The sequence below is a fragment of the Theropithecus gelada genome, chromosome 17, assembly GCF_003255815.1.
Source record: "Theropithecus gelada isolate Dixy chromosome 17, Tgel_1.0, whole genome shotgun sequence".
Taxonomy (NCBI): domain Eukaryota; kingdom Metazoa; phylum Chordata; class Mammalia; order Primates; family Cercopithecidae; genus Theropithecus; species Theropithecus gelada.
The window spans coordinates 61,286,272-61,305,687 of record NC_037685.1 but is presented as its reverse complement, the minus strand read 5'-3'; the positions used below and the strand labels follow the sequence as shown (position 1 = coordinate 61,305,687).

The 19,416-nt window shown below is 49.2% G+C and overlaps 1 protein-coding gene across 1 annotated transcript in view; it reads left to right on the top strand.

Moving 5' to 3' along the window:
* The first annotated feature begins 1,814 nt into the window (after positions 1-1,814).
* Positions 1,815-19,416, top strand: part of SLC7A1 (solute carrier family 7 member 1) — an 84,904-nt gene continuing 67,302 nt past the window's right edge. Inside the window, exon 1 of the mRNA XM_025364217.1 lies at positions 1,815-2,132. The gene's annotated coding sequence lies outside the window, so the exon portion shown is untranslated. The remainder of the gene's footprint in view (positions 2,133-19,416) is intronic.

The following is a 19,416-nucleotide window of genomic DNA, read 5'->3' as shown; positions in this document are numbered from 1 at the left end:
ATTTTTGTATCTTTAGTAGAGATGGGGTTTCACTATGTTGGCCAGGATGGTGTCAATCTGTTGACCTCATGATCTGTCCGCCTTGCCCTCCCAAAGTCCTGGGATTACAGGTGTGAGCCACCGTGACCAGCCAGATTTGCTGTTTTAAAACAAAGCGTATATGGCGGCTTACTATGTCAAGCACGGTTCAAAGCACATTACAAAGCTGGGCAGGATGGTGCTCGCCTATATTTCCAGCTACTGGGGAGGCTAAAGTGGGGGGATTGTTTGAGCCTAGGAGTTCAAGGCTGCAGTGAGCTATGTTGTTGCCACTGCACTCCAACTTGGTGACAGAGTGAGACCCAGTCTCTAAAACAAAAACAAAAACGCATTTTACAACTGCTAAGCCATCTGCATGTGTTCATTACAGTTTTTTCTGGGAACGGGCATGGTGGCTCATCCCTGTAGTCCTAGATGCTAGTGGAGGTTGAGGCAAAATGATCGCAAGACAGCTGGTATTTGAGGCCAGCCTATGCAACATATCAAAAACTCTTGTCTATATATAAAAAAAATATTAACTAGGTGTGATGACACAAGCCTGTAGTTCTATCTACTTGGGAGGCTGAGGCAGGAGGATCACCTGAGCCTGGGAATTTGAAGTTACAGTGAGCTATGATTGTACCACTGCATTCCGGCCTGGGTGACAGAGTGAGACCCCTGTCTCTAAAAAACAAACAAATGACGACAGCAACAACAACAAAACACTTTTTCTGAAGCTAGCACCATGCAATTATGTACTTTATAAATTGCTAGTCTAATTCCAAGGGAATAGTTCAGCAGCTGACATTTGAGAAGCACCTGTAGAAAGGATTCAAAGGCCACGGACACCGTCCACTGTTTTTGTTTTCCTACAAGAAGGATGGCAGTATTAATTTATGCCCTGCTTACCTATCCCAAGTCGTAGATCACTGAATCTTTAAAGATTATGATTCTTGCTTGGTTTTTGGTACCAAAGGAGACAAGGAAGGAGCTTAAGAGGTGAGCACGGTGTGATTCAGGACTGAAGTTTCTGCCACTTCCTGGGAGGTAACTGCAAAAGCGAGCCGTTCTGACTTAGCTGTTTGTGCATTTGCCACCGCCAAGGGGGCACTGGTAGATTCAAGCTTTGGGGCTCTTCTGACAACTGGCAAGGATAAAGTATTAGCAAGGGCAAGGGAATAGCAATAAAATAATCCAATAACAAAGATATGAAGATTTATAGTAATTTTTAGGCCGGTGCAGTGTTTCAGGCCTGTAATCCTAGGGCGCTTTGGGAGGCCCAGGGGGGAGGATCACTTGACCAGGATTTCGAGGTTAAGGTGAACTGCGCTCCAGCCTGGGCAACAGGGCAACACTCTGTCTCTAAAAAGAAAAGACAATTTAAACCCTTTACGTGCATACCAAATCTTATACCAGAAGGAAAACTGGTCTCGAGCTCCGCGTGAGCTCCCTGGGGCCCGCCGGGACGGGGTTGGCACAGCCGGACCTGCGGCACTAGTTCTGGCCGGGCGCTGTGGGATCTGCAGGGGACCATAGGATGCTGTGGCGCGGCGGGCTGAGATTGGCGGAGAAGCGGCCACACGCCTGCCGAGCTACTGAGAAGGCGAGCGGAGGTGCACCGCGCTCGCCCGCCCGAACCGCAGGTTGAGGCGCCAGGCGCGCGAAGACTCAGCTGCCCCGCCCACCAAGGGCGCGTCGGTACTCGGCCGCCGCCTCTGGGCTGGCAGCCGCCACCGCGCCGCGCTCCCATTGGTGCCCGGCGGTGACGCGGCCGAGCGGGCCGGGGCTGCCTGGTCCGTAGGCGGGCGCGAGGGGCCGGGGCCGGGCGCGCGGCTGATGAAACCTGGCGCCGGATTCCGCCAGTCCTCCGCGCCCATTCAGTCAGCGCGGGCAGGTGTGAGCCCCGGGTCAACCGCGAGCAGCGGGTCAACCGCCTGGCAGGCGCGCACGCGGCCACCGGCTCCCGCTAACCGCAGCCTCCACTCCTCTCCCCGCGCGCCGCGCCCCCGCCCCGCCCAGTCTCCCCGGCCGAGCGTCCGTTGGTCCTTGAGCGCGTCCGCCTGTCTGTCCGTCCACTGTCCTGTCGGAGCCCCGCCGCCACCGCCGCCAGCTCGGTGAGTGCCCGGCCCTCGCCAACGCAGGGGGCAGCTCCTTGGGCCCGGGTTATCACGAAGGCGGCCCTGGCTCCGCGTGGGGCCGCGGGAGGGCGGCGCGGGAGTGGCGAGGGCCCCCGCGCCGGGAGCGCTGCCATCCTCCGGGAAGGGCCAGGACCTGGACCGGGCGGGCCCTGGAGTGGGCGCGCGGGGCCGGTGCCCATGCGGCTGTCGCCTCCACGGAGTCCATTTTGGCTCCTTGAAGCCGCGGCGTGGTGTATGATGCAACACCGAGTGAGTAAGCGTGGGCGACCTGGCGATGCCCGCCCCGCGCGCCTGTCAGGGGACCCGCGCGCCGCTACGCACCGGGTGGTCGGGGTGGGTAGGCGGGCGGCGGGCGCGCTGGCCAGCCCGGGAGGCATCCGGAGCCCGCTGGCAGCGAGGAGACCTTCCCTTACATGGCGCGGTGCAGAGCACCCCGCCCCGCCACGAGGTCCGGGGATGTGTCATCAGCCTTGGGTGGGGACCCTGCCCGGCCGCCCGGAGGGTGGTCCTGCGGCAGGTGGCCCGCCCGGGGACTCTGCCGCCATCCCTGCCTGGTGGTCGCCCTGACCTAGAGCACCTAGCCCTCCGCTGGTCCCTAGAACCCGGGACGCGCCACCTGCACCTCTCGTCTGGGTCCCCAAGATTGCTTCGAGGAAGTCTCCCCTAGGTGGGCTTCTTTGTGACCCAGTGTGGCCTGAAAAGGCCGGGTTCCTCAGGCCCTCCACATGGTTTGGAGTGAGAGGAAGTTCTTCCGCCTTTGGAGAGACACCGTATTCTCAGGGTGTTCCCTTCTGCGTAGTAGAAAACTTCCCGGGCATGGGCAGGTCACAGTCATTCTAAAACCTGCGTGTACACAGAGCGGCAGCTGCGCGGTAGTACTACAACGGCCTGTTGGTTCAGCTCCTGACCCTTTCCAGGGGATGGGGGACCCAGATAGCAGTTGTGTTTGACTTGTGTGACTGGAAGAGTCAGACATGTGCCTTCAGGAAAAAAAATAAATAACCTGCATTTCCCAATACTCACGTCATCACCGCCATGCCCTCATGTGTTGGGTTTTAGTCCAGACATAGTTACCAGATGGTTGGGATTTCAATCCCAGGTGTATCTCCCTAAAAAATGTGCCTTTTATTTTCCATTCGACTAGTAGAATTGTGTATGTCGGCCTCTGGCTGAATGCCCTAATTGTATTTAATTCGAATTATAATTTATTTGGGATTTTTAAAAATATTTCTTGCCCTTTATGTTTGTTTCAGATAATAGGAAACCATGAAACATTTATTCCTCTGGTATTTTTAGTTGGTGTCAGTGGAAATTATCATGATTTTTATATGAACACACCTTCCTGTTATTAAAACAAAAAGTCTTATTTAAGTCACACGAACAGAATAGAAACTTAGGGGAAAAGTCAACAATAGGTTAAAATGGTTTTAAAAATAGGTTTAGCATATTACGATCACGTTTAATTATTATAAAGGTAAAATTCAAAGGATGTCAAAGGAGTTTTGAGTACAGAGGATAGGGCTTAATAAGTGGATCAGAAATGTACTCCCTTGTCTGGGTCTGGATCCTAGAGCCACGTGCTTCTGTGCATATGATTACTTGCTTTAGGTGGAAAAAAAAAAAGGCTTGAAAGACAAGGTTGTTGACTTCAGGGAGTTTCAATTTTCTACTTGGTAGAAAAACTCATTCTTTGATGGAATTAAATACATGTTGATTGATTACGCTGGTCTGTAGTTTATTTTAACCCAAGTCCATACAAATAGGTAATTATGTTGGAGGGCTCAGAATTATGTCCAATTAAATTAATCCTTTCTCATTATCAACCATGTATTTGGAGAGATTGCTGTTATTCCGAGGGACAAATTTGAAATGTGAGTAAGTGCATTCTTGTTATGGAGAAAAATATTTTTTTTCCCTCTAAACCTTGGAGATACTTGGGTCTCGGAGTTATCTCTTCCAGAGGCATCTTCAGAGATGCCTGTCACTCCACCTGCCTCTTGGTCCTCACTCCAAGCAAGACCTTCCAATGGGATGTGGTGTTTTTCTGTATAGTTGGGCCCTGCAGACCTGGACAGATTTTAAAGCAGATCCAATAGGATTGGCCGGTGGATTCATGGGAGGGTGAGAAAGGTCAAATATGACTCCAAGCACATCAGAGTTGCTGTATTAATGAGATGGGAAGGCTGAGCAAAGAACCTGTTGGATGGAAGAGGGACTTTTTGAAAGTCACAACTGCCCTTTTTAGAACTCTCATCCCCAGGGTCAGGGCTAGAAGACGTATCTTCTTGGAGCCCCTCTCAGGTGCCTGCCTGTGTGTTGCAGCCAGCCGTCCAGGGTGCTGGCGTCCTTCCCCTTCACCTAGCCTTACTGGCTCCTCTCGCCAAATCTGGGGGGTCTCTTCAACCTCTGGCTCCTTGCTGCCCATGGCCTCCCTTTGCTCCTCTGCCACCTTCTAGTGGGCCGCCTGGCGGTGGGCTTGTCCTGTGGAATGGGGACCCTCAAAACATGGGGTTCAAAGGTCCTGGGATATTCCTGGATCATCAGGACATCTGCCTCCTCTCGGGTTTCCCAGGCCTTGGGTGGGGAGGCATCAGATCCCTGGCCAACCTGCTGTCCAGCCCAGGGTTTGGACCTCTCTTCCAGTGAGGGAACAGAGTAGTAGCTTCATTTGCGGCAGATTACCTGCCTTGTGATAAACTTTAGTGGCCTCCCTTTCTGTTTTGTCATAATCTGCCTCCTCCCCCACCCCCATACCCAACTGCAAAGCAGCCTGGAAAATAACCACCCCTGTGGTTCAGTGTGGGTCATGATGTGTCAAGCTAGGTTTAGTGCATTTGCCAAATGGAATTACCAGAAGGATGGGCATAAAACTGGGAAAGTGATTTGGTGGCTTGCTAGCCGTGTTCATTTCTCTCCCAAGGCATTCGTTCAGATGTGCAGCATTGGCAGACCCGGGGGATGCCGTTTACCTGGCCCGTTGGTCCGGATTTGGTCATCCCAGGAACATGGACCAGATTCTGGCTGGTCTGCGGTTTGCCCCTCCTGCCACACCCAGTGGTTTTCATTGAGCTTTTTTCATCTAATTATTGTCAGAAACAGTGGGGAATGGCAGGTATTGCATTTGGTGAACACACTGGATAATGGAGCCAGAGCCGTGTGACTGAGGGAAGAGGCCTTCACAGCTTCAATGCAGAATGGGATGATTATCTGCCTTGAAACGAAGGATGCTGCTTTGAGGAACTGAGGGGAGTCAGGACCAATACTGGGAACAGCACTGCTCCTGGCTTCTGGAATCCTGGCTTTGCTTCTCTCTGAGGTAATTTAGACTTCCTGAACCTTCTACACTGGCTCCGTCTGTGTATTGGGAGAGCCTGTCCCTCTCAGCCTCACAGTGGTGAAGTTAGGAAGCATGGAGTCCATAGTGTTCTTTGAAAGAATAAAGGCACCAAGTCCATGCATTTAAATTTCTCTCTTGAGATCAGTCCTTTTGTTAGCAGCCTGCAGTTCTGACTGTGGCAACCGAAAGTCAAGAGCAAGGAAACCTGGGGGTTTATTTGGAGGTGGGAGAGGAGGCCCCTTCTTCTAGTAGGACTGTGTGTGGCTACATTGTCTTTCCAGTTTTTTTCTGATTGTCCCCTTGCCCCTCCCTTTCCTGGGGGCACAGAGGGCATGGCAGTTTTGTTTCCTAGCTTTCCATATTCCTACTGCAGTGCTTTCTTCAGAATATTTGTTCAGATCGGGTTCTTGGCTGTGAGGACAACCAGCTGCTTTCCTGTTTCTTTAGAAGTGGATCCCCGTGTCCTGCACAGTGAGTTCTGTGTTGTAGAGACCACCTAGCAGTGGTGACTCCGGGAGTGGCCTCAGCTCGATGTGGGGCCTCTGCAACGTGAGGTTATGGGGCCTCTACGCTGTGGGGTTGAATGAGACGTCATGACCGCTGCTGGCGGAAAGAGCAGAGCCCCAGAGTGGGTTCCACTTCTGCGATAAGTGCTTTTTCTGATAGTCCTTGGAACCACATTTAAATTCTTTTTCATATTGTTTGCATAATAATTGACTTCTAGTGCCTACCTTATAGGACTGAGAGGATTTAAACGAGATAATCCATGCTATGGATTTAACACAGCCTCTGGCACAAGTCTAAATGTTGCATATAAGGGTTAACTATTATACTGGAAAGAAGGCTCAGTTCCTTGATTTTAGGCGTGGGAGAAATATATATATCTATGTGTATATGGATATATATATATTTTTTTGAGAGAGGGTCACGCTCTGTCACTCAGGCTGGAGTGCAGTGGTGCAGTCACAGCTTGTGTAGCCTTTACCTCCTGGGATCAAGTGATCCTCCACCTCAGCCTCTCCGGTACCTGGAACCACAGGTATGTACCACCACACCCGGCTAATTTTTATTTTTTGGTAGAGGAGGGATCTCATTATGTTGCCCAGGCTGGTCTCAAACTCCTGGCCTCAAGTGATCCGCCTGCCTTGCCTCCCTAAAGTGCTAGGTTTACAGTCGTGAGCCACTTAGCCTGGCCCTGAGAAAAATAATTTTTATAACAACTTCATTTCGCTCTCTCATTTTACCAAGGCATTAAAATGTTGTGCTCTTTCCTTGGGTTTGTGTTTGAATTAGAAGGGGCACACATAGTCCCAGGGTGCTGAAGGAGGGATGTGGGCCTCTGAGGCATCTGCTGACAGGTTCACCATCTCATCTGGTCCTAGGTCTGAGGGAAGGAACAATAGTCTCTGGGCTGTTTTGACTCTGACTGCCTGGATGGACTTGAAGCCATCTCTCTTTGGGATCCTGGTGTCCCCCTGGCCATGGGGTGCAGGTTTGCTTAGGTCTCAGACCCACACAGCTTGGGCTTGGTGACTCCTAGGACTCCTGGGAAACAGAGCTCACAGCCCCTTTCTTAGTGTTTGCTGTATGTGTATGTGTATGTGTATGTGTGTGTGTTTGGTGGGAGGCAGGACGGGAGTGACTGCCCTAGCTATAGTCATCCTAAACATTTTGTTCAAATTACTCTGAAGACCTTGGGTTTTAGAAAAAGCAAAGCTGAGAAGCTGAAACTCTGGGCCGTGCGTTTCCCACCTCACTCATCCCGTGCTTGTGTCAGTAGGATAGGATGCCTCCACACAGGGCGGGGTGGTGGGGGACACCCACCGGGGGGCAGCAGTGAGAAGGCAGGGGCTCACCTCCCCACAAAGTGGCTGGAGTTGATCTGTTACGGATGTCTTCAGAGTGTCCTTCTCTGCATCTTGTCTGCCTACCAAGTGCCATTAGCTAAAGTCTCTTAGGCTAAGTAGGAAGGAAGGGAGGGGCCCCGGGGCTAGGTAAGATCAATCCTTGCAAGCACTTATTTCATGCTCAGCATGTACTCTACGCTTTAACTATGTTTCATTTGAGTCCTCCCAGCCACCCAGTGAGGTCGGCCCTTCTGCTTTGACTGATGGGGGGAGGGAGGCAGGTGGCCCATGGACACACAGGTAGGCAGTCAGCGGCCGAGTGAAGATTGGAACCTAGATATCTGCCTTTACCTGGACTCCAGCCTGTCTCGGTATAGGCCTGGTCTGGCCTGCCCTGTGTGAGTAGGAGGCAGACAGATCTGAAGCCCATCTGCCTGTGTCCCTCTGTTTCTGGCTGAGTCCAAGTGGTGCTGGCACTGGTCATGCGCCCCAACGCTGGATGGCACCCTGCCTCCCCTCTCTTTGCCCTGATTTCCCTCTGCTGTCTCTGAACGCAGGTCTTCCTCCTCCCAAGTCCAGGCGTCTGGCACAGCTGGAGCCCTGGGGTCCCTGGGGCAGCTGCGCTGGGATGTGGCCAGTGTCAGGAGCCAGTGTGTATGACAGAGGCTGGGCTGCATTCTTTTTGGGTCAGTAGTTTGGCATTTACATCACCAGCCTTTGACTGGATGCAGTGCCTCCTGCCCAGACCACAAGGTTGCTTTGTCTGATTTATCACCATCCAGCCATGCCCACACTCCACCTCCATCTCCACCTGGGGAGACCCCGTTGCAGGGGGTCTTGTGGGAACCAGAGACTGTTCGTAGGGGAAAGTCAGCTTCCTTTTGTGTATTCCATCCTTCTTAAGGCCAGTGGCCTCTGTCGTCCTGCCCTTGGCTTGGCTTTGATGATTTCTACAATATCTTGCAGAGGTGCCGCCTTTCCATAGAGGATGCTTCTTTAACACTCTCAGAGAGCCTGGAGCAGGAGCTGTCCACACCAGGGCCTGCAGCGAGGGCCCGTCTTCCCTAAAGTGACTTGGGAGTGTCTTCCTGGCCCACAGCTTTTCCACAGTGTCAGGGACACCTCCTGCCCTCCCTTGGGACGAGGCCTGGTCCAGGAGCTGGGGCATTAGGGTGCAGTTTCTGGGACCCCATGGAGGCCCCCTGGGAAAGACTGGCAATTAGAGTTAGGAAAACTCTTCCCTAACCCTTTTTGCCCTTCTCCTTTTCCCCTTTTCTTTTTCAGCAGTTTTTGGATAACATTTCAAAGTTAAAAGTTACAAAGGCCAGGCATGGTGGCTCACACCTGTAATCCCAGCATTTTGGGAGGCTGAGGCAAACAGATCACTTGAGGCCAGGAGTTTGAGACCAGCCCTGGCCAACATGGTGAAACTCATGTCTACTAAAAATACAAGAGTTAGCCAGGTGTTGGTGGCACATGCCTGCAGTCACAGCTACTCGGGAGGCTGAGACACAGGAGTCACTTGAACCTGGGAGGCGGAGGTTTCAGTGAGCTGAGATCACACCACTGCACTCCAGCCTGGGTGACAGAGGAAGATGCTATCTCAAAAAAAAAAAAAAAAAAAAAAGAAAAGAAAAGTTGCAGGAGTGCAAGGAACTCCTGAGTACCCTCTTCTCAGATGTGCAAGTGGTTTATGTTTTACCTCCTTCTATTCTCTCTCCACCCACACACAAACTCACATGCACACAGACATATACATTTTTTTCTGAACCATTTGAGAGTAAGCTGAAGATATCATGCCTTTTTATTTGCTCTCTGTACTTCGGTGTATATTTCCTAAGAACAAGGACCTTCTCTCATATAACCATGGTACGATAGCAAAGTCAGATTGCTAGACAGTCCATATTCGACTTGCAGTCATCCACATAATGTCCTTTATAGCTAGGTATTTTTGGGGAAGGAGTTGTGCAGTGTAGGGGTTCTTTCAAAAAAGCTGTAGTCTAATTTTCTACCTCATGAGCCTTTTTAAGAAAAAAATGTTTCTAAAAGTTAGAATGCTTTGTTGTGGAAATTTTGGAAACTGCAGAAAATTAAAAGAAGGAGAAAATAAAAACCATTCATAATTCCAGTTCAGAGGCTGAGTAATCAACCAGAAAGGTGGTGGGAAGACTTTCTCAGCTCCTTCAGCTCTGGTGACCTGGCCACGCAGTCCCGTGGTCCCTCTACCACCCACACACCAGGCAGGAGCCCCGCAGCGGAGTCCTGGGGCTGTGGGAGGAGCCGGCCCTGTCTGGAGCTGACGGTCTTTCATGCTCCTGCCCACCCCTTGGGCAGATGCCCACCGAGCAGGCGGACTTAACCAGCCTTGGTGGTGCCTTTGTGGTGCATATCCTCCGGGTGGGGAAGGGTGGAGATTGTTAATAAATATCCAGAACTTGTTTGAGACTTGAAAAGAAATGTTGCAGGCCCACTCTTGTCTGGTCTATACCCCTTGCTTCCTGGACTTGGCAGAGGTTAAGGATGGGGCTTGGAGCCCGATTGACGGAAACAGCACTGGCCCCGTGTCAGTGACCTCTTGGGTGCTTCATGCGGTTGCTAGACTTGCCTTTTAATAAGCCTCTTGGCCCCTACCAGTGGGCTACAGAAGAAATAAAATGTGAAATTTTACCATGTGAAGTTTGCTGTTTGCTGATGACTGTGCGTCTCATAAGTTCCTAGGGAAAGGTTTTAAAACTGGTGCAGATAGTGAAGTTTGGATCTCACGTCTCTGCTTTGTCTGCTTAGGCGGTCCCTTCGTCATAACAGCTGTAAGAGTGGCTCTCCCATTTCCTCACCCAGGAGGGGTCTTTGCTAAGCAAGTCTGGTGTCTGGAAGGATTTTGTTCTTAGAAGCTACTACGTCATTGTCCTCAGCTCCCCATCATTTGTACCTCAGTTTCCCTGAGCTGTAGGTCTACATTATGTGTGAAAATGGGCCTCTGAAGGTCATGATCAAAAGCCTTGAGTATTTTTCCATGTGTTTGTTTTTTCTGCTCCGGCCCCAGACCCTCTCCTTGAAGGAGCTGGCCTTGAGAGTGACTTCGGTGGGCAGCCGCCCAGACTCCACACACCCCGCTGAGTCCACGTAACGCCCAACCTGGACAGGCCAGAGCTGAAGGGCTACTCTTCAAAGAAACCCTTTGAAGTGCAAACATTTCCTTTCCTGAAAAGAAGGGAAATTGAAATGAAAACGTATTGTTCTGTGCGGACAATGTTCTCTTCGATCAAAGAGGGAGTGGGGCTTATAAAGGGAGATGCACAAATTAGAGCTTGATGTGGCCAGTGGTGTGGACGTGAATATTCATCCCTGTGGAGGAAAATAGTGGGGTCTCTGACATTCGTAAGACTGTATTTTCCTTTTTTTTCTTCTTTTTCCTTAAGGCTCTGAATCTAGGTCTAACGTTCTATTTCATGATGTCTCTCCTTTGTGTTTTTATCTTGTGGTAAGCATTTGGGAGTGTCTTTCAGTCAATCATGATACCATTTCCATGTTAGAGTATTATGTAGCCAGTAAGAATGGTGTTTTCAAAGAACATTTGATTTTATGGGAGAAACTTTAATGTTAAAAGTGAAACCATCTGGGTGCAATGTTCCATATTCGGTGTTATCTTAATGAGATATTTGTATTTGCACAGAAAGGAAAAATTGGTAAAATTGGACTTTGTTTTTCTCACTCAGTGTTTGTGGCACCTAAAATAGTGCTCAACAAATATTTATTGAATGATTATTTTTATAATTAGTAAAACTGTATTTAAAGGAGGAATGTCTTTGAGCTAATGTTTTGGCAGGTGGGTGGGACAATATATTATTTTAAGTTTCTGTTGTAATTTTGCCCTGGCAGCTCAGTTCCGGTTGATTTTGTTCTTTGGTACACATATGTACCCCATTTTGCACTTTGGTGCAAATTATACTGTGAATGGGTGACTTTGACATTTATATTTTTGGAAGAATCCGGTTCTACTGAAGTCAGAGTATCAGAAAGTTGCCTTTTTCCTAATGTTCCCAGATGGGGTAAAATTACAGCTTCTTCTTACCTACTCTGTAGTTAAGGAACCTTTGGGCTAGTTTGTCCTGTCCTGTGGTTGAGAATTTTTGTCTGATTTGCCCAAGGTTTCTCATCCTTGAGCATCCAAGGCTACCAACATGCACTGTTCATATGTTGATATGGTTTCTAATGGATAGTTGTCTAAAAATGCAGCTTCCCATTCTTACCTGTACTGTAGGTTAGCTCGGAAGATGTCCATCCATGGTCTCAGTGATCTTATTCAGGGAGGGTGACTGTCACAGCTGTCCTTTCCTCTCTGGTGAGATTGTTTCATTCCTCCTTCAGGCACTTGGGATTCAGAGCCCTGTTGCTGCCTCTTCTGTACTGTCAGCTTAGCACAGGATTCTGGAAGCCCGGTGCTGGGAAAGCCTTTCTCTGGGCTGTTTGGGATGGGGCTACTGGTTACACGCACACACTGGTACTCACTGGGTGTTCCTGAGGATGGCAGCTTTTAAACTTCTTTGACTGCAGTCTACAATAAGACCTAAATTTACATTGTGATGAAGTACACACACAGAGGCACACATATTGATACACAGATTAAAATGACAATTTTTATGAAACAGTACTCAGTTTTACTATCTGTGATACACTGAGATAATTTTTATTCTTTTCTATTTCATTACAAGAAAAATTCCTGGTGGCAATTTGGAGTTTGCGAAACACACTACGTTTAGACATGTGAGCCACACCTCACCTGCAACTTCACCGCACTGTCCTGAATTTCATGTTCACTGCTAGCACCAGGGAATGGGAGTCAATTCTCCATCCAGACCAGTTAGGGCAAAGAAAGTTGAGGACTCGAGGTTTCTTTCTGTGGTGATTTGAGAGTTTCTGACTGAAGGAGACATTATTCTCTGTGGTGATGCCCAAGAAGGTGAGTAGGTTTTCAGGGCAGATCTGTGTGAATTCCCCAGTGTGGTTTGCTTATGGAAACTGGGGTATCTGTCCTTAGTTAACCTGACACACTGGTGTCCCAAAGGTGGCCTGGTCAGGCTGTATGTGAGTCTTTAGAAATGGGCCATACGTTTGTTAATTTCGGTGGTCTGATTTTCTTTGAGTTTATTTTATTCGGCGTGATGTGACGAAGAACCTATCTGAAAGAGTTAAGGATTTTTGGGAAGAAGAGTGAGAAAACATACTTGTAGAAATGTTATTTTTTGACTAAATCTGGTGGGTTAAAATCGAATGATGTTGAAACTATATTAACAGTAGCAGCCGTACCACTAAATAGTTCTTCTTGAAAAGGTTGGATGGATTTTTGCTTAAGAAATGCTTGAATGTTTTTTCTGTTTTTTCTTAGAAAATAGATGTCTTTTAGTCTGTGTGTATAATTCACAAAACAATTGTAAATCAAGGGAATTGACTCTGCCTAACAAGGGTATAGTGACATAACAGAACTAGAACAAGATAAATGACCTCATTTATTGAAACAATGTGCAAAAGTCTGTCCTTGTTCTTTGGAAGTTTCTTTTATTTACTATGCTTCTCAATAAAAATAAATTTGTTGTGAGAATTCAGAGTACTTACTTTACAGTATTCTTAAAAGTTCATATAGAAATTACAAATATTGGCTGGGTGCGGTGGCTCACGCCTGTAATCCCAGCACTTTGGGAGACTAAGGCAGGCAGATCACCTGAGGTCAGGAGTTAGAGACCAGCCTGGCCAACATGGTGAAACCCCATCTCTACTAAAAATACAAAAAATTAGCTGGGTGTGGTGGTGCAGTACAGCTCCCGAGTAGCTGTAGTCCCAGCTACTCAGGAGGCTGAGGCAGGAGAATCGCTTGAGCCCAGGAGGTGGAGGTTGCAGTGAGACGAGATTGTGCCATTGCACTCCAGCCTGGGCAACAGAGTGAGACTCTGTCTCAAAAAGAAAAAAAAACCGTTACAAATATTACCACCACCATTGTTGGTATTTGAGAAGAAACCTCGTGAACTTGATCTTATGCTCTTAGATATGTTAATGTTTGAAATAAGTGATGACTCTGTTATTGCAAGTGTACCGCACTTCCCCTGCAAATCTATAACCTCACAGCTTCAGCCCCTGGGTTGGTTGGTTGGTTTGTTTGTTTTAGGCATTTCTTTTTCAGATTGCTTTCTTTCCAGAGGGCAATCTTGGGAGAAATTAAGCAAGAGCATTCATTAGTTCTTTGAGTAATTTTATTGAACTAGGAACAATGTCTGTCTTGCTGGTCTCAGAGTTGGATACAATTAGAGTTTTAGAAAATTATCAGATCTAATTTGTGCTGGGATTCAGGCCTAATTACCGAAAGACTCTGTGGTCTGGTGAGTCAAGGTGAGGGCTTTGCTGTCTCATGTTTCTTGGGTGATTTGGTGTAGGGCAGTGCCCAGGGGAGGAGAAAGCTCTCTGCACAAATCCAAATCACTTTCCTGTGGCTCCTGGTTGCCCATGAGCGGTCCGGTGTGGAGCATCTGCAAGGGAGGTCTTGCTGAGTCACCTTGCGCAGCGTTTGAGTTTCTGGAAGAGTTGCAGTCGACTAAGAGCTGCTGGCCTTGACCCACAGAGGTCCCAGCAAGAGTCTCTCCAGCAAAGGGTCCTGCTGTGTGAAGGAAGAAAGCACCATTCCGCCCTGGGGAGGCACTTGGGAGCAGGGACAGAGGGAAAGCATGGGCTTCTCTACACGGATGCTTTGTGGGAGCAAGCAATACTCCCCATATCCAAATGAGCAGCGACTCAGACATTTGAATTCTCTTACCTTTTCCTGGAATTGCCCTTGTCGCTAGACTTCCTTGAAGGAACGGAACCGTAGGGCACACTTTACTGTGCATGCGGGCACGGGTATGGGCTCCTTACAGTTCTGGGGTGGGGCCTGAAGGCCACATCGCTGCCAGGTCTAGACCTAACGAAGGGCCTGCACCTGAAGATGTAAGCTGTGTAAAATAAAAAGTCAAATCTGGGGACAAGACTAACTGGAGCGTATTGTTTCTGGAAATGCAGCACACACAGCAGGACACGTTTCCATTGTACTTGTGTACGTTGGGTGCATTTTGTAACGTGCCTGTTCATTATGACTGTTACTCCTTCGTTGCTCTCTAAAGAGCATGTGGGTGGATAAGATCATATGGGTTGGGCAGAGGTGGCAGTAGGGGCAGGCAGTAAGGATGGGGAAAAGGAACGCATCTCAGCAAGTGTGCAAGTTAAGTACTTGGCATGATGTAATGGTGCCTTTCATATCCTAAGATCATACTGTGGGTATCTTTGAACTGTCTAGACCGATACATGCATATAGATTCTCCCCTGGGGATCTCCTGAAATGCAAGTTCTGATTTGGTAGCTTAGGGAGTGGGTCTGAGAGATTGCATTTCTAACCAGCTCTCAGGGTCACTTGGAGTAGCAAGCACCTCCAAAGCTGCTGGAACCTGGGACAACTGCAGGGAGACCTGAGCTGCCCATTAGACCACATCTCCCTGAGGGTCTGGGATGCATGTGTCTTTGTGCCTCCTGTACCAAGGGCAGTGCCAGGTATGAAGTAGATGCTCAAACTGATCTCTTCAACTGAACTGAAGAGGCTGCTGTCCCAGAGCCCATTTGCTTTAGTGGCCTTGGGACGGCAGGGGTGTGGTGATCCAGTGACAGCCTGTGCACTCATTTCAGCCCAGCTTGGTTATTGCTTTACAGCCATCTGCAGATAGGTTGTGCGGATTTGGCAGCAGAAGTGGGGCTCCTGGCACCGGCAAGGAGTGATAGCCGAGGGCTTGGCAGTGAGGACAAGGACAGAACACCCACGGAAGAGAGGCAAGAACTCAGTAACCACCACCGTCTGGGATAATTAGCCGAGTGGCAAGCAGCCCTCCTCATTTCAGGAGGTCTGTGTTGTACACCCACATGCAACTCTGTGCCTCAGTTTCCTCATTTGAAAAATGGAGAAACTTACAGTCCCCCTGTTGTAGGTTATATTAAGGATTAAAGCTTTTAGCGCCTTGCCAGGCTTAGCATGAGAGTGCAATAAATGTGAGTTGTAATGAGGACTGATGTGTAAAGGGTTACGCCCCAGCCTTCAGGGAGGTATCTCCCAGAAGAAAAATCCCATTCCTGAGGCTGCACATAAATGTGTTGGTATTTTGCTGCTAAAAGAGTAGGTGTAAATTAACATGCAAAGTGATTCCTCCAGAAGGCTGGGGGTGGCGAAATGGGCGAAGGGGAGGTTGCTACTTGTTCCTCAACCTCAGGAAATTCTTAACAGAAGAGGCGGATGTCAGGAGCTTTCTAATTAACAGGCGGGTGAGAGGGGAGATGAACCTGTCTCTGGGGTGCGCCTCAGGGGCAGGCATGCGCTGCCAGCGCTGGCGCTGGGGCGAAGTTCCAGGGACCCTTGCCCGTAAGACCTTAAACCAGAGTGCCACTTAGAGGGGACAGCGCACGCTTGGATGCGTGCTCTGGTGTTTAACCCTCTTTGCAACTTACTTATGTTTGGTTCTTCAAAAGTCTTAGAAGTGGCTGGCTAAAGGTAACGGGGTGCTGAGGCATGGCTCCCACACATGTCTGTCACCCCAAAGGTGCTGGGCACGAGTACTGAGGGAAACCTTGGCTGTGTCTGACTTGTGTTTACTTCAGAGCTTTACGCCTAGCACATGGGTTTGCACAGGGACATTTAAAGTAAGAAAGAAGAGAGTAGAGTAGATCGGTCTCTCGGGAGGCTTTGAAGGGGGCCCAAGCTTCTGTGTTTTACCGCAAATGCCTGTGAAAACTCCCAGAACATTCCTTGATCGAAATGGTTTTCTTGTACCTTCTCACAGGGGGAGAAGCAGGGGTGGGGGCGGGGGCGGGATGTCATGGGAATGGAGCGTTCTTAAGCTCAGTTGTATGTGATTTTTATTTCTCTCTGTTGCCTGGTTCATGAATTCATAAACTCCTTTAGAAGGCTGAAGAGTTCATTAGAAATATCCTATTTCTGTTAAATAGCAAGTAGAAACATGGCATTTACATTTTTCTTTAAAACTCAGAACTTGAGATCACTTATGTAAAATGTGAGGCAAGGCTGTCCCTTCTCCGGGAGGCTCTGGTGTTGGTGGGAATGGGGGGTTCAGGGGATCGAGGTTTAACCTGTGACCTTTGGTAGCTTTTGAATTTTTGAGCCATGTGTGTGTTGGCCTTTTGAAAATCCCATCATGGCATGCTTCTTTGGGGAAATCTGATTTTGTTTGTATGGTACGTCTTGCAGGAATGTAGAGGGTAGCTTTTAATCACCTTCTTAACGCTGTTCAGTCTCTAGAAACTGGCATATTATTCATTTGCCTCAGCAGGCGTTAAGATTAACAACATATTCCATGGGTGAAACTTTGCAGTTGGGCCCGGGAATGGTCTCTCTGCTTTATAGCACTCATCGCCTTGCTGGAGAGAGAAAATCAATCAGGTAAGAGGACATGTCTTGATTGTTCAGCGCAGCAGCCGTGTGAGGAAATGAAGGCTTGTTTCCAGGTGGGAAAAAGGCCTGTGAAGGAGGAGGCTCTGCCAGCCATTGAAAGTGTGTTCTCCACATGTGTTTATGTATTGTCTGGGCATGAAGAGGGGTAACATGGAACAGATCTCAAAAAGGGGGAGGCAGTTATGAAGGCACTGAGAAATAAATGTAGAAAAGCAGAGAGGAAACACGGTGTAGGAGTCCTGGACTCTTAACAGAGCTTGAAGTACCTAGGAGCCTGAGAACTCAGACATGTCCCCTCTGCTGTCTCCTCCTGCCTGGCCTCGGAAGTCCTCCTGGGGACTTACCACACTCGCTGCATGGCAGTTCCCAGATGCCCTGGCCCCTCCGCAGTCACGGCCTGGAGGTAGAGAGACCTCCACCCCACTGGCTCAGCCATGGACTCATGTGATTCTGGGCCAGAGGCAGGCACTCCAGGCCGCACTTTTTGCCTTGGGGGTCTGAAGAGCTTGCACTAAGATGCTGCCCTCTGTGAGGTTTCCAGCCCTAAACGGGAAGTGAGGGACATTCCATGATTATGGATCCGCCAAAGAGCTCTGAGCGGTTCGGTGGCCGTGCTGTGAAAGTGAACGTTGAGTGGGAACCACGCCATCAGATCTAGTAGGAACAAAGGGTCTGGTAGGAGGATGACGACAGAGACCTCTACTGAGAAGTGTCACTTTGCCTGTGTTAGCCCAGAAACATTGAGCAGGGCACCGGTTCGACCAGAAGGAACAGAATGGCTCTTGTAAAAATAAAAAGCACTTGGTACCAGCATCCATGTGGTCCACCAGGCTTGTGCCCCGTCAGAGGAATACTCTGGAGGAAATGGGCCATTCAGAATAGTGTGTTTCCAGTGCAGCTCTGGAAAGAGTGAGCAGTCGTGGACCAAACATTTCATGGTCTAATGAAAAGCTGGTGGATACTGGCCAGGTGCGATGGCACTTTGGAAGGCCAAGGCAGGTGGATCACCTGAGGTCAGGAGTTTGAGACCAGCCTAGCCAACTTGGTGAAACCCTGTCTCTAATAAAAATGTAAAAAAATTAGCCGGGCATGGTGGTATGTGCCTGCAGTTCCAGCTGCTCGGGAGGCTGAGGCAAGAGAATTGCTTGAACCCAGGAGGCGGAGGTTGCAGTGAACCGAGATTGCGCCACTGTGTTCCAGTCTGGGCAACAGAGCGAGACTCCATCTCAAAAAAAAAAAAAAATGCTAGTGAATGCTTATCCATTCATGACAGGGGCAGCCGTTTCCTGGTGTCAGATCCCTAGCCGCGGTGTCCTGTTGTGCGGGGCGCCTCAGGTGGAGTTTGGAATGTCGGGATAGGCCATGAGAAGTTTTAGTTCCATACTATCTCACCAGGGAGGAAGCCTGAGAGAAGTTATTTTTCAAAAGGATTAGTGAGCCATACACATCAAAATATATACAGGTTTCATCAAAGGAAAGAGACCCAGCTTGAATTGAGGATGAAGCATTTCCACAGCAGAGTCAGGCCGAAGCTCTGCGTCGAGATATCTAGAGAGAGCTGGCTGCTGCCTGAAAGGTTTCTTTCAGAAAACCCTTCACGGTGGTACCACGTGTACTTGTTTCTCTTCTGCCCTCCTGAGAAACATACTTGTTCCCAGCGGAATGAAGAAAAGGCAAATTAAAAGATGTGTGAGAGAGAGAGTTCTTGCCTGCCGCCAGATCCCGCCTGCGGAGAGACGGGCAGGGCTGTGGAAAGAGGCCTCGGGTCTGAGAACAAGAGGACTCATTCAAGTCTGTGGCTTTTGACAGGCTGTGACAGGGAGCCGGCGTATTGAGGGATCGCTTTTCCAGCATTGGTGGATCCTTAGTGGACTTGGAGCTCTCAGGGTACCCAGTGAAGAGGCACCAGGCCAGAGCTCCCCGGGGTGTCTGGTTGACCCAGTAGCTTGCCGTGTCCTCTCCAGGAAGAAATAGTTGAGTGGATTGTGCCAGATTCGCATTCCTCTCCGCAGCCCCTCCAAGGCTTCTCAGCCACGGCTGGACTCTGGGTAGACTCAGCTGGGGACAGACGGTGGACACCTGGCACCTCTCCTGGGCCTCACAACGTTTGTCCAAGGTCCTTTAGGTTTGTCTTAGCAGATGTGATCCTGCCGATGACAGGGTATTCTTATTTACACTTGCAGATGTGTGTGTATTAAAATAACATGCCCTTGGATTGAATAGAGCACATTCAGCTGTGCCACTGAGTTCACGTAAGGTTTGCAGTAGGACAAAGGATGGCAAAGAGTTCGATCTGCAAAAAAAAAAAACAAAAAAAAAAACTTCAGTTGTGCAGCCCAAGTTCAGATGTCTTAAATATCTGCTGTCCGGATAGAAATCTGAGAAGGATTGTGCTATAGGAGAGGGGAAATCTCATTTGCCAGCCCCCAAGAAGCCTTGGCTTTTGTTTGGGGACAGCAAGGACTTCCTAAGAGGGTTGACTGAAAGATCCCGAAGATGAGCGTAAGAGATGCCCTCAGCGTCTCCAATGCCACAGGCCACAGCGAGGAGAACCACAGACTTAGTGACCAGCTCTAGAAGTCAGCATGTGTTCCTTGTCAGAAC